The following is a 23,224-nucleotide window of genomic DNA, read 5'->3' as shown; positions in this document are numbered from 1 at the left end:
AAGAATTCAGACTAAAACACAATGGAAGGATGTTGAAAGCAAGCATCATTATGTAGACTTGGTACACATAATTTCGGTTATTAAGAGATACCAAATAAGATCAAATTGGAGAGATGGAGAATTCCACTTAAATGTCACAGGACTAAACTTTAAAATCCAACAGGATTTGGAACCCTCTTAAATCAGCACATAACTTAGCTAAATTAATGTACAGCAGTCAAATTTTTTTCTGCAAAAATGAAGGAAAATATAGAGTTGGCTGACCTCAGTGACTTTGCTGAACGTGCTCAGAAACATGAGATCAAAGAAAACCTGTGATGAGAATGGAACAGGAAGAATGCATTCACTCAGTTAAAGCTCAAAGAGAAAAGGATGACAACAAAAAAGCTAAAGGAACTCAGTGGCTAAGGAACTAAAGTGAATGGGACAGAATTTTTCAAAATGTAATAGGGGAACAAAAAAATACTAAGCAGAAAACAGATCCACTACTAAATGAAGGAAAACAAAAGCAAAATCAACTACCAAGTCCAATCTTTTAGCTATATTTGATTTACTTCAAGATTTTTACACAGGAAAAAAAAAGGACAAGTTTGAACAGTCACAAAACTAGTAGTTGTACATCTAGTTATATTGAAACAAACAAACAAAAGCAACAGGGAACGCTTGTCTACCAGAAACAATGATACTAACAAAGATGTTCTACTCCTTTTCTCAACACACTAGTCATGCGAAGACAGGCTGACATTTTTTTCTGCTGTTAAACTTGGAAAGACCAAGTGGTCTTCTTCCTACAGTATTAGCTAACATATCCTCTACTGAAATCTTATCTCACTTGGAGAATACATATTCACCTAATCCAAAAAAATTTAAGTGGAAAATGAACTTTTTGAAGCCAAAGGTTATATTTACTTCTCTATCCTCTGACAATGGAGACGGCATAATTAACCACTAGTTCTAAATTAGAATTTGTAGAAACATGCCAATAAAGCAGTTCTTAAATACACTATTAAGTTTTATGGCATTTAAAAAATGCTGTCCAGCAGAGACAGTGTGTTAATGAGCTGGAACAACAAACATTTCTTGAGAAGTTTATGTTGTATTCTATTGAGCTTTAAATTCTGATTGAGTACAGTGATAGAATTATGAATACTTCTATGCAGAACTCACAGTGGCTTTTAGAAGTTCCTCATTTTTATTTAAAGCTAACAAAAAACACCCAACTCAAAAACATATTTGCTAAAAAACAACATCTGTTTGCATTACAAAGCATTAAAAAGTCAAACGCTGTTCTCAAGGAACTGGGTAATTTGTCGACTGACAGCTACTTCCATTATATTCCTCCAAGTTCCACTGGAAAATCTCTTGTGACAATAAGGCCAGGGTTATTTTTGCAGTTCTACCTGAAGAAGCATACTCTTGTTTTAGTGGGGATACAGCAAGTGCTGCATGGGAGTATACTAGTAGGTTACCTTATCTTGGTTAGGACATTAGAACACAAGGAATTGGCAAATCTGTTATTTCTGTCTTCCTTTCACATGATTCAAAACTCTCCCTATCTATTTATAAAACTACTAACAATCCACTACATATAGTTGCTATGAAGTATGACATATTTCTTACATGAGAGCTTACATGTGAATACCACATCATTTGATCATACCTCACAACACAAAAGCAAACAAACAAACAAATCAGTGAGACAAGTAAAGATTCATCTAAACTAAGTGTTCTGCATCACTCGTGTAATTATACACTTTTTACAAACTGCTACTAAACCTGTTTTTTGCTTTTATATTTTGTCCTGAGGGATGAACTGTCCTATAATTCACAGAATTTCCCAAAGGTGATTAAAAGGAATCATGTGCAAAAGATGGAAGTTATGAGAAAATACATTTTGACACCTTTGCATTACAGATTCCAAAATATTAAAAATGATAAACTTAGCTGCATTTTTATTACACATAGGAAAAAATGTATTTCATTTCTGTATATGGAGAGACACTACTGCTATTTTGCAGCATGGAACAAATGCACTTCTCCAGTACTGGGCACCAGCATCAAATTGACCTGTGAGAGATGTATATACTGCAAGTACCAGACTCTGAAGATGTGACAACCTTAGCGACTGACTTTCTTAACATGTTATGATCTCACTTGTTTCATCTATAGAATAGAGACATAGACTCAGATAAAACCAGCCCTATAGCAGAAAATCACATATAAGGCACTCATAGCAGCTCATTTTCTCACAATAAACTCTCAGTTAAGGGCAGGAGGCAGGAATCGAGTTAGCACTCCCATTATGCTGAAATCTAACAAAAAGTTAAACCAGCCACATTCTGGATGCAATGTTACAGAGACAATCACTTTGGAAAGCTGGCTGGACAACATGCCAGGTTTGGTTCATTTTATTCTTGACAATCAAAAAGCAAAAGTCCACATGCGACAAGGAAGACTGGTATCCGTATTTTCCACCAAAGATCTCTAATACTAAGGGCAACACATTCCAAGAAACAGGACTGTTTGAGTCCAAGGACACAGAAATAAACACCTATTTAGGTGTTCTGCGTCATCAGCCTGAAAGAGCTCCTCTGTCTTCACTAACAGTAAAGGAAGCCTGGAGAAGATCAGACTCCTAATTAGGGCCTCTGCCCTTACAACCTATAATAGCCAGCATGAAACTGTGTTCCTCCTCCCCCCTCCGCCTACATTCAGAGATGACATCAGTAGAAATATTTGTGGTGTACCAGATACTCTGTTGCCCCACACAATCCCCAAAAGAATTAAAAATTGCTACCAAATCTGCTGAAAAGCAATAGAAAGCTTTAGAACAGATTGCAACAACACAACTCAATATGCACAAACTTCTACCAAATGGACATCTTCTGAATGCAAACTACTGTAAACTGGGTGAGTAATTTTTAACACACATTTGATGACTAATTTTTGTGCTTTTCTTACACATTTCTGTACACATTGGGTAGGCCAAATGTGTACAGATTCATATCTGTTGATCCCACACGTTTCTACAACCTCCTACTGGTCATCATGAAGTTTTATGCATGAATTGTCCAACATGGGTCTTTGTCAGAAAACAAAACAAAACAAAACAGATTTCACAATCATTATCACCCAGCTAGGTGGTTCATGTTGTAACTGGAGTGAACTGTCTTCTCTTTTAAAATCTCTACTCTCAGAACAACAGCCTATCTACTAAGATTACTTTAGCCACCCAAGTACAGGTGCACACGACAACAATTTCCAGCTGTCAACTGACCTTAGGCCTGAGACTATTTCAAGGCTTGTGAAGCAGTATGTGGAATGGAAGACAGAAAGTACACAAATAATTCTGACCCAATTCACAAGCAAGGAGCCAGGTGATACTACCAAATACCAGCATACCCTGCCAAAACTGCACCATTGTAATCAGTGGCTTTATGCCACTACTGAAAGTGCTTTTGGGATTCTCTGAAGAGGTGAATAGAAAGGGAGAGCCATTAATCACAACAAAAACAATATCAAAACTCATACTTTATAGATGATCGTTCAATGAAAAAGATCTCACTAGCTCACTAGTACTGCTATTTTTATATCTACACTAAAAGTATCAAAGGCATGCAAGCCTAGACACTAGAGCTTTACACAAATGTAACTTAAAAAGAGACAGCCAGTTCCTGGCTGGAATTCAGTTTGAGACTAGAACAACTAATGTAAATGTCTAGACATGGCCTACATTTCTTATCTCCCATTAATGTCAGTGGATGTCTAGCCAGCGCAGTCAATGGAGCCTAGAGGACTATTCTGCTGACCAGTAAGCTGGCAACTGCTTTCTAGAGAGACAAATAGCTCTCCAGGCTCTGTTTTTCATGCATTGACTACATCTGCATTGTCTATAAAGGGAGTTTATACACTTAGCACACCTGCACATCCAAATTTAGATGTCTTAATTTGCAGGTTATACCACCCTCCTCCTGTCAAACAGCTCAGAAATTAGCAGGAAAGCTACTAAGAGGTAACGCACTGCAACAAATGAAAACTAACAACAAAGGCACTGACCAAATTAATTTCTGTTAAGGCTTATAAAACAACATAAAAGACAAGGCCATGCATTTCTTAAAGGCCACCTACCTTGTCATTAACTGCTGAAAACTTAAAATACTAACAATAATGAAAAAAATACACACCACGACACGCAGAGCAGAACTAGGTATGTGCTCCACAGATACATTTGGATAAAATGTTCCCCATCTAACCAGTCACAAACATGCTCCTGAGCATTGACATGATAGAGTATAAACTCACATGGCTGCTGCACTAGGCAACGAAGATTACATTCCTATTCCTCTTGAAACAGCATATTCGAAATGGACACAAGCAAAATTGAAGTAGTCAGTCTCAGGCACCGTTAACTAGTTTACATGTGTAAAGGTTTGTTTGGCAAGTCTAAAATTCAGATACAAAAGAACAATGCACCCAAGCACATAAACAGAGAATAAAAAGCTCTCTCTGTACTAATCCCTCCAAACCTTAATAAATCTTCATACACAGAGAAGGGTAATGTCAAAATCAGAACCTATTCTGGCAAAAGACAGGAATCAGCCCCAAGAACAGAGAAAAAAAAGCAAGTGCTCCCAGCATCCAAGAGATTCACCACCTCCAAAACGGATTCTGAGGGGGAAATGAAGTGGAATGAAGACAACAGAGATCCTCAATAAGGTCTTGGGATGTGTGATGCCTGCAAAATCTACCCAATTTCACTGATTATTAAATTTGGATGTCCATCTATCTTTGATCTGAGAATGCAGCGAGAAATAACAGTGATTGGATCAGAAGTGACAAGGAAGCTGTAAGACTCATTATGGAGCCTAGGGATTGGCTGGTGTTTTTACCAGCACTGACAGACATATACTGACCATGAAGTTGTGGTTGAATAGCTGTTACAGTCAGATTGGCTTTGGCATCTTTACCCATGACAGGACGCCCAAGAATGTTTAGATATAGGGCAATAGTTAAGCACAGATGTAAAATAGCCCTCACAGAAGAAAGGAACATGCAGTGAAGATTAGCTAATTCCTCCAAATCTTACTGCTATATTTATATATGTGGTGCAATAATATGTGCAAATCATAAAGGAACAGTCAAGTCCACTGGTGAGGTACACAACTAAACCAATGTGAACTGCTGGCAGAAAAACAAAAAACAAAACGAAACAAAAACAAAAAAACATGACAACTATTAGGTAGTGCATCTCGGCCCAAATCAACTTTATTTATAAAAGGAGGGGTTAAAGAAGGAGCCAATGTGATGATGGTGGTACACTTAGCCCAGTTTCTAATGGTTGAACAGTAATACAAGTACTACAAATGGTTGTAGGAGGACTTGGAAGATGTAGTTGACAACCAACATTTTGATTTAACGGGCAAAATGGAGATATGGTAATTCATATGACTCAGAGTAATATCAAAGACTAAAGCTTGTTTGTGAAAAAAAAAAAAGAAAATACTTATGACAGCAGAATAAAAAAAAAAAAGTGTTTCAATTAAGCATACTTTCAGAAAAGCAGAATTAGTTGGGAGAATCCTCCAAGAACTCTATGCAATTAAAAAAAAAAAAAAAAAGGAGTTAAAGAAACCTCACAGTTCTATAAATAAACAATAGTGGCCATACCAAGTGCAAAGTATCCTACAAAGGATTAATTGGGATTGTACAATGAGATCACTTAGTGATAGTGAAGACCCTACTGTTGATCTCACATCATGAAGGGAATGGAAATGAGATCAACTTACTAAGCAAGAATACCACAGTAGAACATGGTATAAAGGGCCAAAATGAGATGTGGTTGGCAATGGACGTATCAATCTCTGAAAGAAATAATTTTGTGAGTACATTAGGATCAAGAAGATGATGGAAAAAAAAGTCCACTCTGCAACAAAGTAGAAAAACAAGAGGGATGCATAGACAAAGCTAATGCTCATAACGCCTTTTCTGCCTCCATCTTGACCAGAAATAACTGAAGTGTTTAACAGAATAAAGGACATCAACAAAAGAGTAAGATCTTAGCCTTGAATAAGCAAGGAGCTGAATACTTACACGGATTCAAATCAGCTGGGCTTGATGGACTAGCGTGCGAAATGCCCAGTTGTGAATCTATTTCAGAACTGTTAAAAGACAGATTTCTGAACACATTGAACAGTGAAGAGGGTCTGGGACAAATGCAAAAATATACATGTTTATATAATTTTATGTATACAGCACATATGTATCACCTGTGTGCCAACAGGGGGAGGTAAGCACAGCTAGACTTACAGACCATGGCAGCTTCAGGACACCTCTGTGGCAGGCATCTCAGTGTTTTTTGAGATGCCCTAGGGTGTCCGAAGACATTTGTATGGGTTGATCCTTGCTGGACACAAACCAGAAGCTACAGGATACCTACACCCTTTTGAAGAAGCAGTTGGGGACTAGACTACATACCACTTGTCTTAATTGGTACAAGAAGCCTATGGATAAGTATCTTGCTTGCTCCCTCTGTATTCAAGCTCTGGAGAATTTGTGCAATGATTAAAGCACAAGATATCACACTAAAACAACTGCCTGGAAGTTAACGCGAGTTGAGCAACAGCCAACACAGATTTATCAAGAACAGATCGTGTCAAATCAATCTATTTTCTTTCTAACAGCATGGAAAGCGTTGTGATAGAAGAGAAACGGCACAAGTTTTATATATTGATTTTAACAATAGTGTGTCACATGACATTTTCTTAACCAATCTAGGATTTATAAATTGCAATTAAGTGGCTACAGAACTACTCAAAACTTTTATTAGTGAACTATTGTTTATTATTGTTTTGTTACTGTTTATTGTTTATTTATATTATTGTTTATTATTATTATTGTATATTATTATTGTTAGAAGTTCTGTGATTTCATAAGATAATGGCTTAGCTTTGCTAAAAAGCCAGGCAAGATACCTTCTATTTTTTAGTCTGAGTGTGACATATCTGCAGAACAGACTTCTCATCAAGTCTAAAAGCCAGAAATTATAATTTGGATATAAATTATAGGTCTACAGAATGGCTGCAGAGAGTGGTATTATAAGGCCATACACTCTGTACATGCCAATATTTTCTAGAAAAGCTTGTTACCAGTACAAATTGGAGAAAGCACACACAAGGGAAGCAGAACTTATATGTGCTTGTCAGTCTCTAGACTATTTAATTTCTGGCTGACACATTCTTCTGAAACTCTAACAAGATCTGCTTGCATTTATCTTAGTCTGAATTCGACATAATACAAAACAATGATCCTCTTGCTCAGTATCCTGGCTAATAATCCAGGAACCAATTATGTCAAGTTCTCCACAGCTAAAGCTTTCCCTGTCAAATAATAGTTGGCAACTATAAAACTTAACTCTAACACATCTAAAAAATATTTTTAAATGAACCTACATGTATTTCTAGTATGAAAAGTGTTAAAGAAGTTTCTCCAATTCCTACAGAATACTGCTGACTGTTCAAGTATGCCATTACCTATCTAAAAGTCATTTTTCCACTTATACAACTACCATTCAATGAGATTGTGATAAATGGAACCAAACTAAAAGGATGCTGTAACAGTTGGCGAGTCTGTAATAGAGAACGAGTGTGAAAGCGCTTGAGTAAGAGAAGGAAAAGCAGCTGTAGTTGTCACAAAAAAACTGTAAGTTCCGTTAAACAGTGGATGCATTTCTGATGACAGGATTTCTGCTACACAACTCAATGTTAAGCAAAGATACTACATTTTTCAGCAGTTACTAGTATGGGAGTGGTACCATATGGTAACAGCATCAGATAAAATCAGAGGTTTGACTGACCCTTGATAATTGCAAGGAACAGACAATGTAGAGAAAGCTTGCAAAAGACCCCATAATGGCCAATCACTAGGAGAGCTGTCAAAGGGAAGATTTCTATTTCTGTTTAGCTTAGGTGGCATATGACTGAAAAAGGAGATTTTTATTTCACATAAACATTTCAGCCCATTAGATGTAAGTGCGGCTACTATCCATATATATGCATCAACCATCTTCTATTTATATCTGATATAGTCTGCCAACAATCAATGCTAACTTTAAGTACACAAAAGACTTCCATGAGTTAGTTGCCTACTGGATAAAATACAGCACTTGATTATTATTATTATTTTTGCTTCTCTTCACATTTAATTTAGTTCTGGTAGATTAAAAAGCCCAAATCCAAGAATTTTACTTTTTTAAAAATTTTTATGGTTCATGTAAATTTTGGTGTACTTCCCTTTCTGCAGCTTTTGAACTCATCATACTTAATATTCAAGATAATGACTTAATATTATTTATTTAAGGAAAGGGCATTTTTCTTTCATGGAGCCTCCTTATTGTTGCTTAATAGTTGACCAAAGAGATGTTTCTTCTGAGTTGTCCATAATTGTGACCATATCTTCTTTACAAATCAGATTTAGAAACTACCAGTGGAAAAACTCACATCATTATTTCTAGTACAAAACAATGTATGTTTTCCTACACTTAAGCCCCCCTAACGCGATTAAGCTTAAATGTCCAGCTTTGAATGCTTCACTATAGAATGCCTCAGTATTGGATTACTGACATTTGTGGGTAAACCTTATATTTTAAGAGAAATGGCCGCAAATATACAGAGCTCAAGAGTCCACAGGAAGAACCTGTAGATATGATAGATAACCCATTGTTCTGCCAGATGTGGTAGGAAAGCAGAGTCCGGAGATCCGGAAAAAGGAACTATATGGGGATAACATCAGTGGTATTACCAGGTCCTAAAAGCAAAACAAAGCCAAAACAAAACCAAAACAAAACTGTCTGAGGTGTCCCAACATGAGAGTTGAAGACAGAAACAACCATCTTTAACGTACTCACCTGGCTGTGTTATTAAAGTAAAACAGTACACTTTAAATAGGGATAAAAATCAGAGGACAGGTACAAAATGTGATATACTAACAAAGGAAAATGAGAACACTAAGAAATTAAAGGGCTAGGCTAGCTCACTAATTAACAACTAATGTGCTCTCTTTACTCCTGGTTTTCCATATCCAAACATTCACACATGCAGAGAAACTAGATTTCAAATCCTGGTTAGAAAAAAGGAAATAATGCAACAAAGAACCCAGAAGATTATAAAGAAATAAGTCCAACTCTTGATACCGCACAGGTCTACCCAAAAGTTCAGACCATGTGACTAAGTGCACAGTCCAATCTCTTCTTAAATTCAGACAGGCTTGGTGCAGTGACCACTTCCCTGGGGAGCCTGTTCCAGTGTGCAACCACCCTCTCTGTGAAGAACCCCCTCCTGATGTCGAGCCTAAATTTCCCCTGCCTCAGCTTAACCCCGTTCCCGCGGGTCCTGTCACTGGTGTTAATGGAGAAAAGGTCTCCTGCCTCTCGACACCCCCTTACGAGGAAGTTGTAGACTGTGATGAGGTCTCCCCTCAGCCTCCTCTTCTCCAGGCTGAACAGGCCCAGTGACCTCAGCCGTTCCTCGTACGTCTTCCCCTCCAGGCCTTTCACCATCTTCGTAGCCCTCCTCTGGACACTCTCCAACAGTTTCATGTCCTTTTTATACTGTGGTGCCCAGAACTGCACACAGTACTCGAGGTGAGGCCGCACCAGCGCAGAGTAGAGTGGGACAATCACCTCCCTTGACCTACTAGCGATGCCGTGCTTGATGCACCCCAGGACACGGTTGGCCCTCCTGGCCGCCAGGGCACACTGCTGGCTCATATTCAACTTGCTGTCAACCACGACCCCCAGATCCCTCTCTTCTAGGCTGCTCTCTAGCGTCACATCGCCCAGGCTGTACGTGCAGCCAGGGTTTCCCCGTCCCAGGTGCAGGACCCGGCACTTGCTCTTATTGAACTTCATGCGGTTGGTGATCGCCCAGCTCTCTAACCTATCCAGATCCCTCTGCAAGGCCTTTCCACCCTCATTCGAGTCAACAACTCCTCCAAGTTTGGTGTCATCAGCAAACTTGCTCAAAATACCTTCTATTCCTACATCCAGATCGTTTATAAAAATATTGAAAAGTACCGGCCCTAAAATGGAGCCTTGAGGGACCCCACTGGTGACCGCCCGCCAGCCTGACGCAGCCCCATTTACCATAACCCTTTGGGCCCTGCCCGTTAGCCAATTGCTCACCCATCGTATGATGTTTTTATTTAGCTGTATGGTGGACATTTTGTCCAGTAGGATCCTATGGGAAACCGTGTCAAAAGCCTTGCTGAAGTCCAAAAAAATCACATCAGCTGGTTTCCCTTGGTCCATCATACGGGTGATCTTATCATAAAAGGAAATCGGGTTAGTTAGGCAGGACCTGCCCTTCACAAACCCATGCTGGCTGGGACCAATGACTGCTTTGTCCCCCAGGTGAGCCTCAATAAGTTCGAGAACCATCTTCTCCATGATTTTACCAGGCACTGACGTGAGACTGACAGGCCTGTAATTGCTAGGGTCTTCTTTCTGACCCTTCTTGTAAATCGGCACAACATTTGCCAGCTTCCAGTCTACCGGGACCTCTCCAAATTCCCAGGATCGTTGAAAAATAATTGAGAGAGGTTCCGCGATGACGTCCGCCAGCTCTTTCAGCACCCGGGGATGAATCCCATCCGGACCCATGGACTTGTAGGGATCCAGGTGGAGTAGCAAATCCCGCACACGTTCAGGGTCGGTTGGGAGTTTGTCATCCCCACCGTCCCAGTCCTCTAGCTCAGGGCACCCTGGGTCCCGAAGCCCATCATCGGCATTGAAGACAGAGGCGAAGAAGGCGTTAAGCGTCTCTGCTTTGCCTATGTCATTGTCTGTGAGGAGACCTTCCCTATCAAGGAGCGGCCCTATGTATTCTTTAGTTCTCCTTTTTCCATTCACATATCTGAAAAAGCCCTTTTTATTTTCTCTCACAGACACAGCCAGCTTCAACTCAAGGTGTGCTTTGGCCACACGAATTTTCTGCCTACAAACACGAACAGCATCCCTGTATTCTTTCCATGACACCTGGCCCTCCTTCCAGTAGCGAAACACTCTCTGTTTCCGCCTAATCTCCATTAGAATGTTCCTGGTCAGCCACGCCGGCCTCCTGCCCCACTTGCGATATTTAGGAATTGCTTGATCTTGTGCTTCTAGGAGGCATCGTTTAAAGAATGACCAGCACTGGTGGACATCGAGGCCTTCAAGAGCAGTTTCCCAGGGGACCTTGCTGACTAGTTCCCTGAGCAGCCTGAAGTCCGCTTTCCCCATATCTAGGGATGAGGTTTTGGTGGCACTTTTCTTTCTGTCACCGTAAATTTTGAACTCAACCACTTCATGGTCGCTTTGACCAAGGCGGCCACCAATCACCACATCTCCCACCAGACCCTCTCTGTTTTCTAGCAACAGGTCGAGGAGGGCACCTTTCCTAGTTGGCTCCGTTAGCACCTGCACCAAGAAGTTATCATCTAGGTGCTTCATGAACCTCCTGGACTTGCTCGTGTCAGCCGTGTGGCACTCCCAGTTAACGTCTGGCAAGTTGAAGTCCCCCGTAAGGACAAGGGGAGTTAATCTCAAGGCCTCTCTTAGTTCTGTAAAGAATAAGTTATCGGCGCTATCGTCCTGGCCAGGTGGTCTGTAATAGACTCCCACAACGACATCCCCTGAATCACAGAATCACAGAGCCCTAACCAAGATGATTCTCTCAAGAAGAAATCATGACACATCAACCTAAACAAAATTTTCTGACAGGACTAAGGAAAGAATGAGCAGTAGATATCATCTAGAGAATCATACATGGGTTGTGTGGGATCTCTAGAGGTCACCTAGTTTTCAGTCATTCTAATTTGAGCAGCTTGCTTAGGGCATTGTCCACATGCAGCTGGAGTATCTCCAAGAAGAGAGCTTCCACAGCCCCTCTGGACACCCACTCACTGTGAAAATATTATTCCTGATAATCAAATCAGATTTTCCCATGTTCCACCTTGTGTCCAGTGCCTCTAATGCTATCACTACATGACTCCAAGAAGAGTTCTGTCTTCTCTACACTCTACCATTAGCTAGCTATGGAATGACATAATATCCTCCCGCAGCTTCCTCTTCTGTGTGAATGAATCCAGCTCACCTGTGCTCTAGTCCTTCAATCATCTTGGTAGCACTTCACTGGGCTTGCTTCAACATACCAATGCCTTTCTAGACAGAAAGGCTATCAATAATCATGTCTCTTGATCTGTTGGCTGGGCTCCTGCTCATACAACTCAGGGTTCTTTCTGCCAGGCTTCTTTGCTGCCAGGATACGCTGTTGGCTTACAGACAGCTTGCTTGCCAACCAAGACACCCAGGTTCTTTTGGCCTTTTTTGAAGATGGGTGCAATGTTTCCATTTTCCAGTCACTGGGGACCTTCCTCCATGACGTTTCAAAGATTTAGACAGTGGCCTTGCAAAGACATTAGGAAGCTCTCTCAGCACCCTTGGATTGCAGGTCATTGCTTCTTATGTATTTCTATGAGCCAAGTTCTCTCAGGTAATCTTGGCATGGTCCTTATCTACAGCTAGCAGTACTCCTTGAATGCCTTCACTAAGCTCAGAGGCCTGGGAGACCTCGTTGGTGAAAATGGAGGCAAAGAAGTCATTATTACAGCCTTATATGTGTTCACAGTCACTACATCACACACCCCATTCAGCAATGGTACCAAATTTTCCTTGTCCAGGCTATTACTACTACTGTCGCAATAGCTGTTCAAGTTGATTTTGATGTCCCTTTCACGTTCCAGCTCCACCTGAGCTTTGGCTTTCTTTACACCACTCTTACATGCTAGGGCAGTTTCAAAATTCCTTCTTCAGCCTGTCCTCACTTCCACCTGCGTTTTTACGTTGGATCATGGTCATGAGTTCCATTCTTAGCCAAGCTGGTTTCCTGATACTTTTATTTGCTTTTATGAGTATTGGCATGAAAACTTCTAATTCTTGGAGAATGCTCACCTGCCAGCTTTCATGAGCTTGTCTGCCCTTCAGAAATGCTTCCCATGGGATTCCACTCACCAGCTTCCTAAACAAGCTGAAGTTTGCTCACCTGAAGGGTCTATACTCTGCTACTGTCCTTATTCACTCACCTCAGGATCTTGAACTCCACGGTCATTATCACTAAGGCTAGCAAGGCCATTTATTATTAAACCCCCAACCTATTAAACCCCTAACCAGTTATTCCATGCCATTGAACAGCAGATCCATCTGTGCATAAATCCCAGCAGCCTACTCCATTAACCACTATCAAGAAATATCCTGATACCTTCCAGAAAACTTGTTGTTTGCATTCCATTGTGTTGCCCTTCCAGCAACATGAGAGATTTTAATGTCCCCCGTAACTAAGGCCACACCTATACTACTGTGTCCAGTTCTGGGCTCCTCCGTACAAGAGAGAAGTGGACATACTGTGATTCTAAGATAAAAAACAGGTCTGCGACACAGACTTCCTCTAGCTACTTAAAGAAGAGTTTATTGACTTTCTCACCCTATCAAAGAATGGTTGAGATTGGAAGGGACCACTGGAGGCCACATGGTCCAATCCCCCTGCTCAAGGAGGGCCACCTAGAGCTGCTTGCCCAGGACCATGTCCAGATGGCTTCTGAAGACCACCAAGGTGGGAGACTCCACAACAGCTCTGGGCAACCTTTCCAGTGCTCTGTCACCCTCACAGTCAAAAAGCTTTACCTCATGTTCATATGAACCTCCCGTGATTCCATCTGTGTCTATTGCTGCTTGTCCTGTTACATCCTCCCACCAGGTATTCATACACATTGACGAGATCCCCCTGAGCCTTTTCTTCTTCAGGCTGAACAGTCCTAGCTCTCAGCATTTCCTTGGAGGAGAGAGGCTACAGACCCTTCATCACCTCAGTGGTCCTTCACCTGACCTCTCCAGCAGCTCCACATCTCTCTTGTACTTGGGAGCCCAGAACTGGATACCATATACGAGGTGTAGCTTCACCAGTGTTGAGCAAGATCAGATGGTATAACAAACTCCTGTCAAAATGTCAACTATGTCACTGGCCTCTCCTCTGATCCTGACCCACAAGCTCTCAACCAGACTATAATCCACCCCATAGAAGAGCTGCATATGCATACACTGTTCCCTTACATAGAGTGCAAACCAATCCCCTTGTCTTTCCCGCCTGTCATTCCTGAAGAGAGGCAGATTTTCATCAATGGTAAAAAGGAGACTGAAGCATGTGCAGAAAAATGGCACAGTATAATATTGGAGATGAGCAGGAAAAAAATAAAGTAAGGGGGGTGGTGAGTGAAAAATGAATAGTAAAAGAGTTGGTAATTACCAAGTTTAATACAAAATGTTGATTTCAGGTCTGGAGGACACAGATGGTAGGAATGTGAAAGAAGTAATGCAGTTGGAAGCTACAGAACATTTGAAAAAACACTCAGGACTTGCCAAAAACACAGACACAAAAGGATAGCAACTGTTTCTTTGCCTGAAGATAAGGACTACTTAGAGGCTCATCTCCAACACAAGAATGCATACACACATTTACTCACAGCACTATGACTTTGAAGAAAAATCTGTCCTTCAATCTCCATGTATTTAAGGCCAACAACAATGGAAGAAATTCTGAGTTTAAAGTAGGGATATGGGAGTATAAGAAAATTGTTTCTGAGAAGATGCAACCTTTCATGACCCTTTTGCTGTTGTGGCCACAAAATACTAAAGCTGAGAAGTACAAGAATAATAAGATAGATACATCCAACACAAAGGGTTGTGGTAGACAGCAATATGTGAATCTGACTTTAAAGCTGCTCCCAGAGCAACAAACTCATCCACTCCAACTTCATGTTTTAGGTAGATGACATGGAGAAATACTTGCTTACACTATACCTCTCAACTCATAGCAATACTGATGTAATGCAACTTGAGTGCTAATGTTCACTCTGTTTAATTTCTCTTCCATAGGTCTCACATTTTAGCAGCAGAGTGACCCAGAATATGGCTAAATTTTATTTAGTCCTGATGATGAAGTTATCAATCCTTATAAGTAAAACTCTGTCATTCCCATCTGACCACCAACATAGCACAGACAGTTTGTCCTTGAATGCAAAATGAAAAGACAGATTCTGAAGACAGATGGTGAAAGTAATTCTAAATATTACTTCAGCCCTTTAAAAAATAACCAGACTAAACTTAGAAGTAAAATATTAAAAGATGAAAAAGAAAATATCTACTACCATAGGGATAATTGCTTCAGACAACAAGAGGAGAGGAGACGAAAAAGAAGTCTTTTAAAGAAAGAAACAAAGACCTTTTCCATCTTCACTAAAGCAGGAAATATGCCGAGTAAGACTGAAGAATTGCAAACATATGTTTTCAAAATGAAATGTGACTTGTTAATTTAGACCTTGTCTAAATCAAGAAGACAAGTGGGATAGCTATATTCATTCCAATACACTGTAGTGTCAAGAACGACAATAGAATCCAATCTGGTTGGGCTCAGATGCAAGAAATTAAATGAAGACTTTAAGGAGAATAATGAACCCAGCAAAATGAAAAAGAAAAAGCATGTTTTAAAATGAAGCAAAAAGCAAGTAAAATATAAGGAAAATCAGAATATGCAGCCAAGAGTGCCTTCTAACTGCATTCAAATTATGAAAATTTTGACTAAAATTTATTTTTCTATTACATCCATCATATGATTACCAATCCCAAGCATGTCAGAACATGTACCAAACAGCAAGTATTTATAAAGGCGCTAGGAGAGGTATGTAAGCCTGGAAAAAAATAAATAAAAAAAAAAAAAAACATGCACTGGCTGTGATCAAGGCAAACATAAACAAAACTTATTTCAGAAAGCAGATTTGGAGAAAACAAAAAAATATTAAATTACCCAACAATAGTGTTGGAGAAGGCACAGAAAAAGCAATATAAAAGCCAGGGTCTATTCTTCTAGCCTCTGATAAAAATAAAAGATATATGCCTTTGGTCCAGAGAAACAGGAGGCGAGAGGATGTTATATGTAAACATCTAAAATTAGTATATTACTTTGATGTGTCATAAATGAAAATCCTGCATCCTATCCCATTTCTGTAGCCATTAGAAAATTTTGTCTGCCTATGGAAAAAAAAAAAAAAGGCTGTATGTTCTTCTGACAGAAGAAAACAAGCTAAAGGAAATCTGAGTTGACATAATTTACAGACAAAGAATAGTAATATTCTGAAATAACTGGGAAAAAGCCCTCAACCTCTTTTTGCCTTCGTCTTTGAACAAGGCAAATATAGTGACTAGAGATGTTGAGAGTTATGAAGGGAGAGAGGCAGGCAGGGAGGGAGGAAGAGACAGAGGAAAAAAGAGAAGGAGGGAGAGGGAGAAGAAAGGGTAGATAAAAATAAAAAAGAGGGAGAGTGATTGCAGCAGAAGCACAGATGGATCACTTCTGCTTGCTCATCTTTTCACTGCACCTCCATCCACCACCCTGTTATAAGCCCTCTGCTATCTTCAGACTCGGCATTGCGAGGCATGCTCTGTTCTCCACATAACGCCAGTGCAGCCCTACAGTGGCAACACTGGAGGCACTGCAGACCAACTCATATTACTTTATTAGCACTTTGCAAGGAAGGAACAGTTGAAACACTATACCTCGCAGCACTGCAATGCATCCTTAATAGACATATAATTTACATATAATTTGAAGCATGCCAGTCCCTTGTGTCCATATATGTTACCACATATGTCCACATTTTAGTTATACCCTCTTAACATTCATAACACAGCTCATAGTACAACATCTTTTAAAAAATCATTTCTGAAAGTACTTCCCCACCGGAGGAGAGTTGTTTTATCTATCATTTTCTCTTTTAAAAGTGCTAATAATTCTATCGAATGTAAACAGAACTGGTATTGGCACACAAATGTCCTCTTTTTTTCTTCCCTTTTTTTTTTTTTTTTTTTTTTTTTTAACTTTTAAGCACTAAAAGCTGTGTACTGTACTTTATAAAATTTGGAAAGAAGGAGAGGGGAACAAAAGCTTAACTAATTTGAATCTGGAGAACAAACATGAGCCCAGGACCCCTCAAACACCAGTAGGAGTCGTGAAAAGAGATACTGCAGAGACAGCCATGGCTCTTGAATTTAGGCTTTCAGCTGGCACAACACCATTGCTGTGCCCTAGTAGATGGTCTAAGTTGAGCCTTGCATCAGACAAAGGCAATTGCAATAGTGCTGCTAACTCCACTGCAATAGTTGTTTGTGAAGTTGTGACATGCTCTAAGTGTGAAAAGAGCTTGTAGCTAAGACTTTGGTAGAAAACACTAGTTCATACTTCTGAAATACAGTGACCAAGCCTTCAAAACCAAAACAAAACAAAATATGACACTTAATCAAAAATGTAAAACTTTCTATTTACATATGTAGAAGCACTGATACTGAGGAGGACCTTGGAGGATTACTGCGAACAAGTGAGCAAGCATTCCATTGCTGCCTCCGTCAGAGCAGACAGATCGCAATGCAATTGCAGTGAGCCCCACTGGACTGCACTAGGGAGGCTAAAGGAGTATTTCTGTAGCTAAGGCCAAGAGGGATGTTGAATTATAATCCTTCAGCCTTCATTTTGCGTAAAGTGAAACTGATGTTTGTTGTTAATTCATGACTGTGAAATGTGCTGATGTATCCATACAGCTGTGTTGAGTAAAAAAAAAAAAAAAGAAAAAAAGAGGTATTAACTCCAGCATAAGGACAAAGGGGCCAGCTGGGGGATGTAGGCTCTCTGAACAGAGGTGCTCTCTAGCAGAGCTCAGGAATCAGAGCCCCAGGACCTTACTGAAAAGGCAGTTTATATGCTTTGGAATTTCTTCATCCATCCATCCATCCATCCATCCATCCATCCATCCATCCATCCATCCATCCAGATACCTACATTAAAACTACCCTAAAAGCTGCAAAAATAAAGCACATTACAACAGTGCTACGCTATCCCCATTAACCAATGAAACCAAAGAAAAAAGCATCAGTTAAAGGGAGAAATTTAGTAGAAAACAACCTTCAATTACTACGCACACAGGGATGCCAATTTAACAGCTTTTTAATACACTTACGTGCAGAAAACATGTTACATTTCACCTTCTTCCTCAAATGTTCTCCTCTGAACTGAGTGCTTTTGTCATAACCCTAAAACTATTTCAGTGTAAAACTCCAACGTACAGGAACATAATAATAAATATTTAAAAGCTACTGAGTTTTCTGCTGATAGAGAATTGAAAAGGACAGCTAAGAGGTTGCAGTATTAGCAGAAAAGTAAAATAAGGTAACCATTGAGCTACTACTAGACTATAATACCACAGATAGAAATGTAAAACAAACCTGGGAGCAAATAATACACACGGGACTCATTTCTGCACTGTTTGATTTCCTATAAAGAAAATGCTGGAAAGGTCCAATGGCAAATATCATCTTAACGCACTGATGAAGTTAAGAAAGCGAACAGAAAGATGGTTATACTGCTACAAGGAAAGAAATATGAAAATAAAGTTTCACTTCTCTCTTTTAATATAAATCTAATATACAGTAAAACATACACTAGACAGTATTTATTTAATTTTTTTGAACTCAAAGACTAAAATAAATACCCATTGTCAGAATGGGATATACCCAGCTTCCCTCCTTGTATTCTATGAGTGGAAGACATTTTTTGTATTATTCATTACCCTCTCTTCCCTGCAGAGCTCAAATTGATGTGTCTGGGAGTAGGAGTATTTTGGGCATAACAAAAACAATGTTGCTGTCGCGTAAATGATAGGAACAAGTATTAAGCTAAATTAAACTACATGAAAGCAAAGAGGTTTTGAAATGGAATTCTGTACATAGCTTCCCCAAATTTACTTCTAACTATTTTAAATAGAAAAAAGAAAATCACGAGCTGGCATCAACCTGTGCATTTTTTCAATGCAAGGTGAGAGGGAACCTTTGCAAGTTGATATAATCAAGCTGAAGTGCCAGCATCAACCTAAATTGAGTGGGTGAAGCCAGAAACCTTGAGCTGACCTTGAAAAGACAAGATGCTATAATGGTATTGTGTAGCAACAACACTGGCACTGACCCAAGAGACAGTTATTGTTTAGAGATTCACTGATTTAGAAACAAAAAGAAAGAGATTAAGGTGAGTTTTGACTCATTTTAGAATCTTTTCATCTGTAAGTCATGTTTTTCTGTTTAGTAAATTGGCTTATTATAGACCTGAAATACTTACAGTCAATTCTACAATATTACACGGCTGAAGTATTTCCATGAGAATATTTAAGTTTACAGTTCTGCTTTTAAGTAACTACTTCAACTATCTATAAATTGTAGACTGATTCAGAAAAAGAGATTGCTAAGTTTCTTTCATAAAACAAGTAAAGCTCAGGCACAGTAAAATTTTTGTCAGGGTATGTTCTGTTGCTTGAAATGCTGTTCATGAATAGGTTTGGTCAGGTATAAGGACACTACAAAATAACACACAGATCTGAGGAGGCTTTGAGATCCTTTGTTTTGCAGGAGGAAATTCCCAACCTATGTGAAAGGGCAGGGCAGGTAAAAACTGTAAGAAGCTCGCATGAACCCAATGTTACCAGGAGAAGAAATACAGGAGTTAAATTTTCAAAGACCAGAATTAGTTAAGCATTTGTAGACTCTGTGAAGATGCCTTTTTTTCAGAGCCATCAGGAAAGAACATTCTGTGCAGCTCTCTAAGGATGAACAAAATCACTTAAGCTTTCTGCTGCTGTTCAGATAGGACAGTACTTCATTTCTTGGCAGCTTACTAAATGTACCTACTTGCCTTCCCTTTGCCCATACCCCAGAGTTAAGAGTGGGAATTTGACTCCCCAGTAGCAGCAACATGGCAAGCTGGTGTAGACAAGACATTGTCAGTTGCCATTTCTTTTCTGCAACCTGCCACACAGACATGTTACTATCCTTGCACAATATTCATTGTTCAATTAATAGTTAGAGATGCTGACGCAATAGAGCATCTAAATACAGACAGAAACTTTCTGCTTTGAAGATAAATATTTGCTGAGAGATGGTCAGGAAGGCTTCTGTTATACCTAAGTATCAGATTGATGTATTAATATTAGAAGTAGGTATTTCTCTGAAGAAAATTCCATTGTAGCTGTAGAGCATTCTAATTGGAGCTGATCAGAAAAATTCTTTGCTGGGATTTCTGATAAGTGAAATCTTTTTGCAGAGACTTTGCTTTCCACATAGATTCTACACCCAGATGCTTTATTACTGACAGCTCAGACGTCTATTTCTCATGGCGAAATCCCACACGAGGCTTCTGCATCAGCTGAGCTTTAAGGTCGTTGAGCCCTTCAGACCGTTTAGGCTGACAAAGAGCTCAAAATCAGGATGTCCAGATTGGAGACATGAAATTCCCTGTATCCAGTGATGTAAAATTTTGGAGTAGCCCAATAAACAGACAAGTCTGGTCACGGCTGCTTCTGTGAACAACATTCACATATTACTTCGCACCAAACCCAAATGAAAGCAAATGAAATCCTTGATGAAACATTACTACCATGACTGCCAACTTGTTCCAATTTCTATTTCAGGCATTTTGAATACAGAGAATTACACACAGGCCTCATTGCTACTGAAATAAAATTTAAATTAATATACAAACTGAAATCAATTTCTTGTATGAATAACTGATGATGTAATTTATCTTGTCCTAAGGAAAAAAAAAATGATCCTGCACTTCCTTTGTCAAAAGTCTAGATGGAGCAGGAAAAATAACACTGCCAACATAAGCAGAGTTTTTCTTAACTCCTTCCATTCTGAGACATCTTTCCTAAAGCTCTTTGCTCCATGTAGCCATAAAAGGCTCCCTGATAGCAACTGCAAAACTTAAAAGCCAGAGAAAAAACAAAAAACATTTCTTGTGAAGCTTCTGATTTGGACCTAAACTTTTTTTGAACACGTTAGGCTAACCAGGGTAAAAGAAAGTTATTTATTTATAATTACCTCTCGTACATACAAAAAAAGAAAGAAAGCCTCAACTCCCTTAACTAATGGTTTCTAAAAATGCTTATTCAAACTGACATACGCGTGACAAGTTTCAGCTCAGTACGATTTAAGGAGGAGGAGTTATACCGCCCAGAAAAATGGTGTTTATGACAGAAATGACAAAGGAACATTCATCATAGGGATTTTCTATGTGGAGCAGTAATAAAGCCTAAATGAGACTGCACTTCATTAGTAATTTATTTTACAGATCACTATATATATACAAATAGCATAACTCTATTACATTTTTATAGTGCCATTCATTACAGTACTTCACATACTATATCCACATGACAACACAGAAACGCAACTCTCTCTGGGGAAGACAGCAGCCGCCAACTGCAGGGCAGCACACGGAGAGGAAACGCACCACAGCCAGAAGAGCAGAAGTAGCAATGCTCACATGAAGCAAGAAAACAACAACAGAAAACAATGTAACTGAACCCCCAGAGATGGGCAGCTAAATCGAGGAATAGTTTTACAGCATTTTTGCTTGACTGATGCCCCATTTGATTTAGGGAGCAGAATTAAAAGAGGAAGACCAAAAGTTCCTGGCGTATCTGGTAAGAGCAACTAGCATCAGAGATGCTCACCAGAACTTCCTGGCTGGAATTTGCTCTTGTCCTCACTTGATCCTTGAGCACCACACTGGTGTTTCCCACTTACCTTACAGAAAGGACAAGCACATCAGTTCAATTGCTTTCATCAGTCCATATCTAGCATGTTACTCTTTAGGCATAGCAAAGGACACAATCTCAGATATCAAAAAAGAGATCAAATTCTCTATTACAGCTTTCGCAAAGTGAGAACTCTGGGCAGATGATTGCTACTTTACTCCCCACCAGGTAACAATCCTTCAGCTATCACACTTGGAGGCCATACATTTACATTAATCCTCCAGAGGTGAAGGAAGACTTCTGCCTTGCTAATATATCTCAAAATATGGTATTCTGTACAAACCCACAGAATACTGTGAGAAGAACAGAGACAGAAGGACACCTGCATGTGTCGCATGACAACTCTTTTTTGTGACTAGTTCTCTTGGGAAGTAATACTATCCAACTACATAGTGTTGGACCTTTGAAATAACACTTGTAATGTGTGCATTATGTGAACATTTTCTGAAATACTAATCAAAAAGAAATGCATTGCCTTTACGTAGTGACTTTAAATTATTTCTCTTGATTTTCTTGCCAAAATCTGTGCTGTAAGAAACCTATTAAGAAGGGAATGGCCTGTCAGTTTTAGAGCCTCTGTGTTTTAATAAATTTTCAAGTAAGAAACTTTATAAATAAGACCACAGTGCTTGCAATTGAATGTATGAACAGTGTAATTTATGATGCTTGGAGAGAAAACATGATTTTAACTAGAAGATATTCAGTAAAAGGTTTGCTGGGCACAAAGTTAAAATCTGTTTTATGCAGGGAAAAATGTTTTCTTAAAATTTGTCAGTACTGGTTTTGACTGCCTTGTAGGAGCTTGAGAATAAATACATTTATATTGTTTCTCCTTTGGCTTTGTATTTTTAGTGTTCTCTTACAAATATTCCATTATGAAAGTGCATTATTTTAGTCCATAACATACAGTATGCCACTGGGTAAGAGGCTGAGTAAATGCACATCAACACAATTTTTCATTCTCTTTATATCATACAATGTTTTCCCTTGTGTTACTGTGGTAGAAGCTACTGAGTAACAGCTTAAGGAATGAACTCACACCATTTTTCATACTGATTTAAGATCAAGGTTTTAATCATTCTTTTAAGAGACCTGCATCCTCTAGTTAATAAATAAAAAGTGAGATACTGACCATCTGCAAAAAATTGAGTGCCCTAATTGGGTAGGTTGCCTAAGAATGTGTCTGAAAAAGTACATGAGTAGCCCCCACTGAGATCAGTAAGCCTGTTTACCTCTGGAAGTCAAGCAAATGTGTGACTGAAATTGGTGCTGGCCCTCTGTGCTATTTTAACTGCTAGACATGTGGGAAAGATTTCTTCTTGCTCTGAGAAGCCTGCAATCTAAACAACAAATGCACAAAGAACTAAACCTTGTAGGAAACAACACAAAGTTGTACTTTTATTTCTATGCTTTTACTCCTCAAATCTTTCTCCTTGACATAACTGATTAACAACCAGTATGAGCCTAAAGCTGTGAGCCTGGAACAAGAAGTTCCTTATAAAAAAGT

At 39.3% G+C, this 23,224-nt stretch overlaps 1 protein-coding gene across 19 annotated transcripts in view; it reads right to left on the bottom strand.

Moving 5' to 3' along the window:
* The window catches only part of ASXL3 (ASXL transcriptional regulator 3), a 135,213-nt gene that overhangs the window by 24,482 nt on the left and 87,507 nt on the right, over positions 1-23,224 (bottom strand). The gene's annotated exons all lie outside the window — the stretch shown is intronic.

Source organism: Anser cygnoides, chromosome 2 (assembly GCF_040182565.1).
Source record: "Anser cygnoides isolate HZ-2024a breed goose chromosome 2, Taihu_goose_T2T_genome, whole genome shotgun sequence".
Taxonomy (NCBI): domain Eukaryota; kingdom Metazoa; phylum Chordata; class Aves; order Anseriformes; family Anatidae; genus Anser; species Anser cygnoides.
Note: the sequence above shows the minus strand (reverse complement) of the source record. Positions and strands in the feature narration are given on the sequence as shown.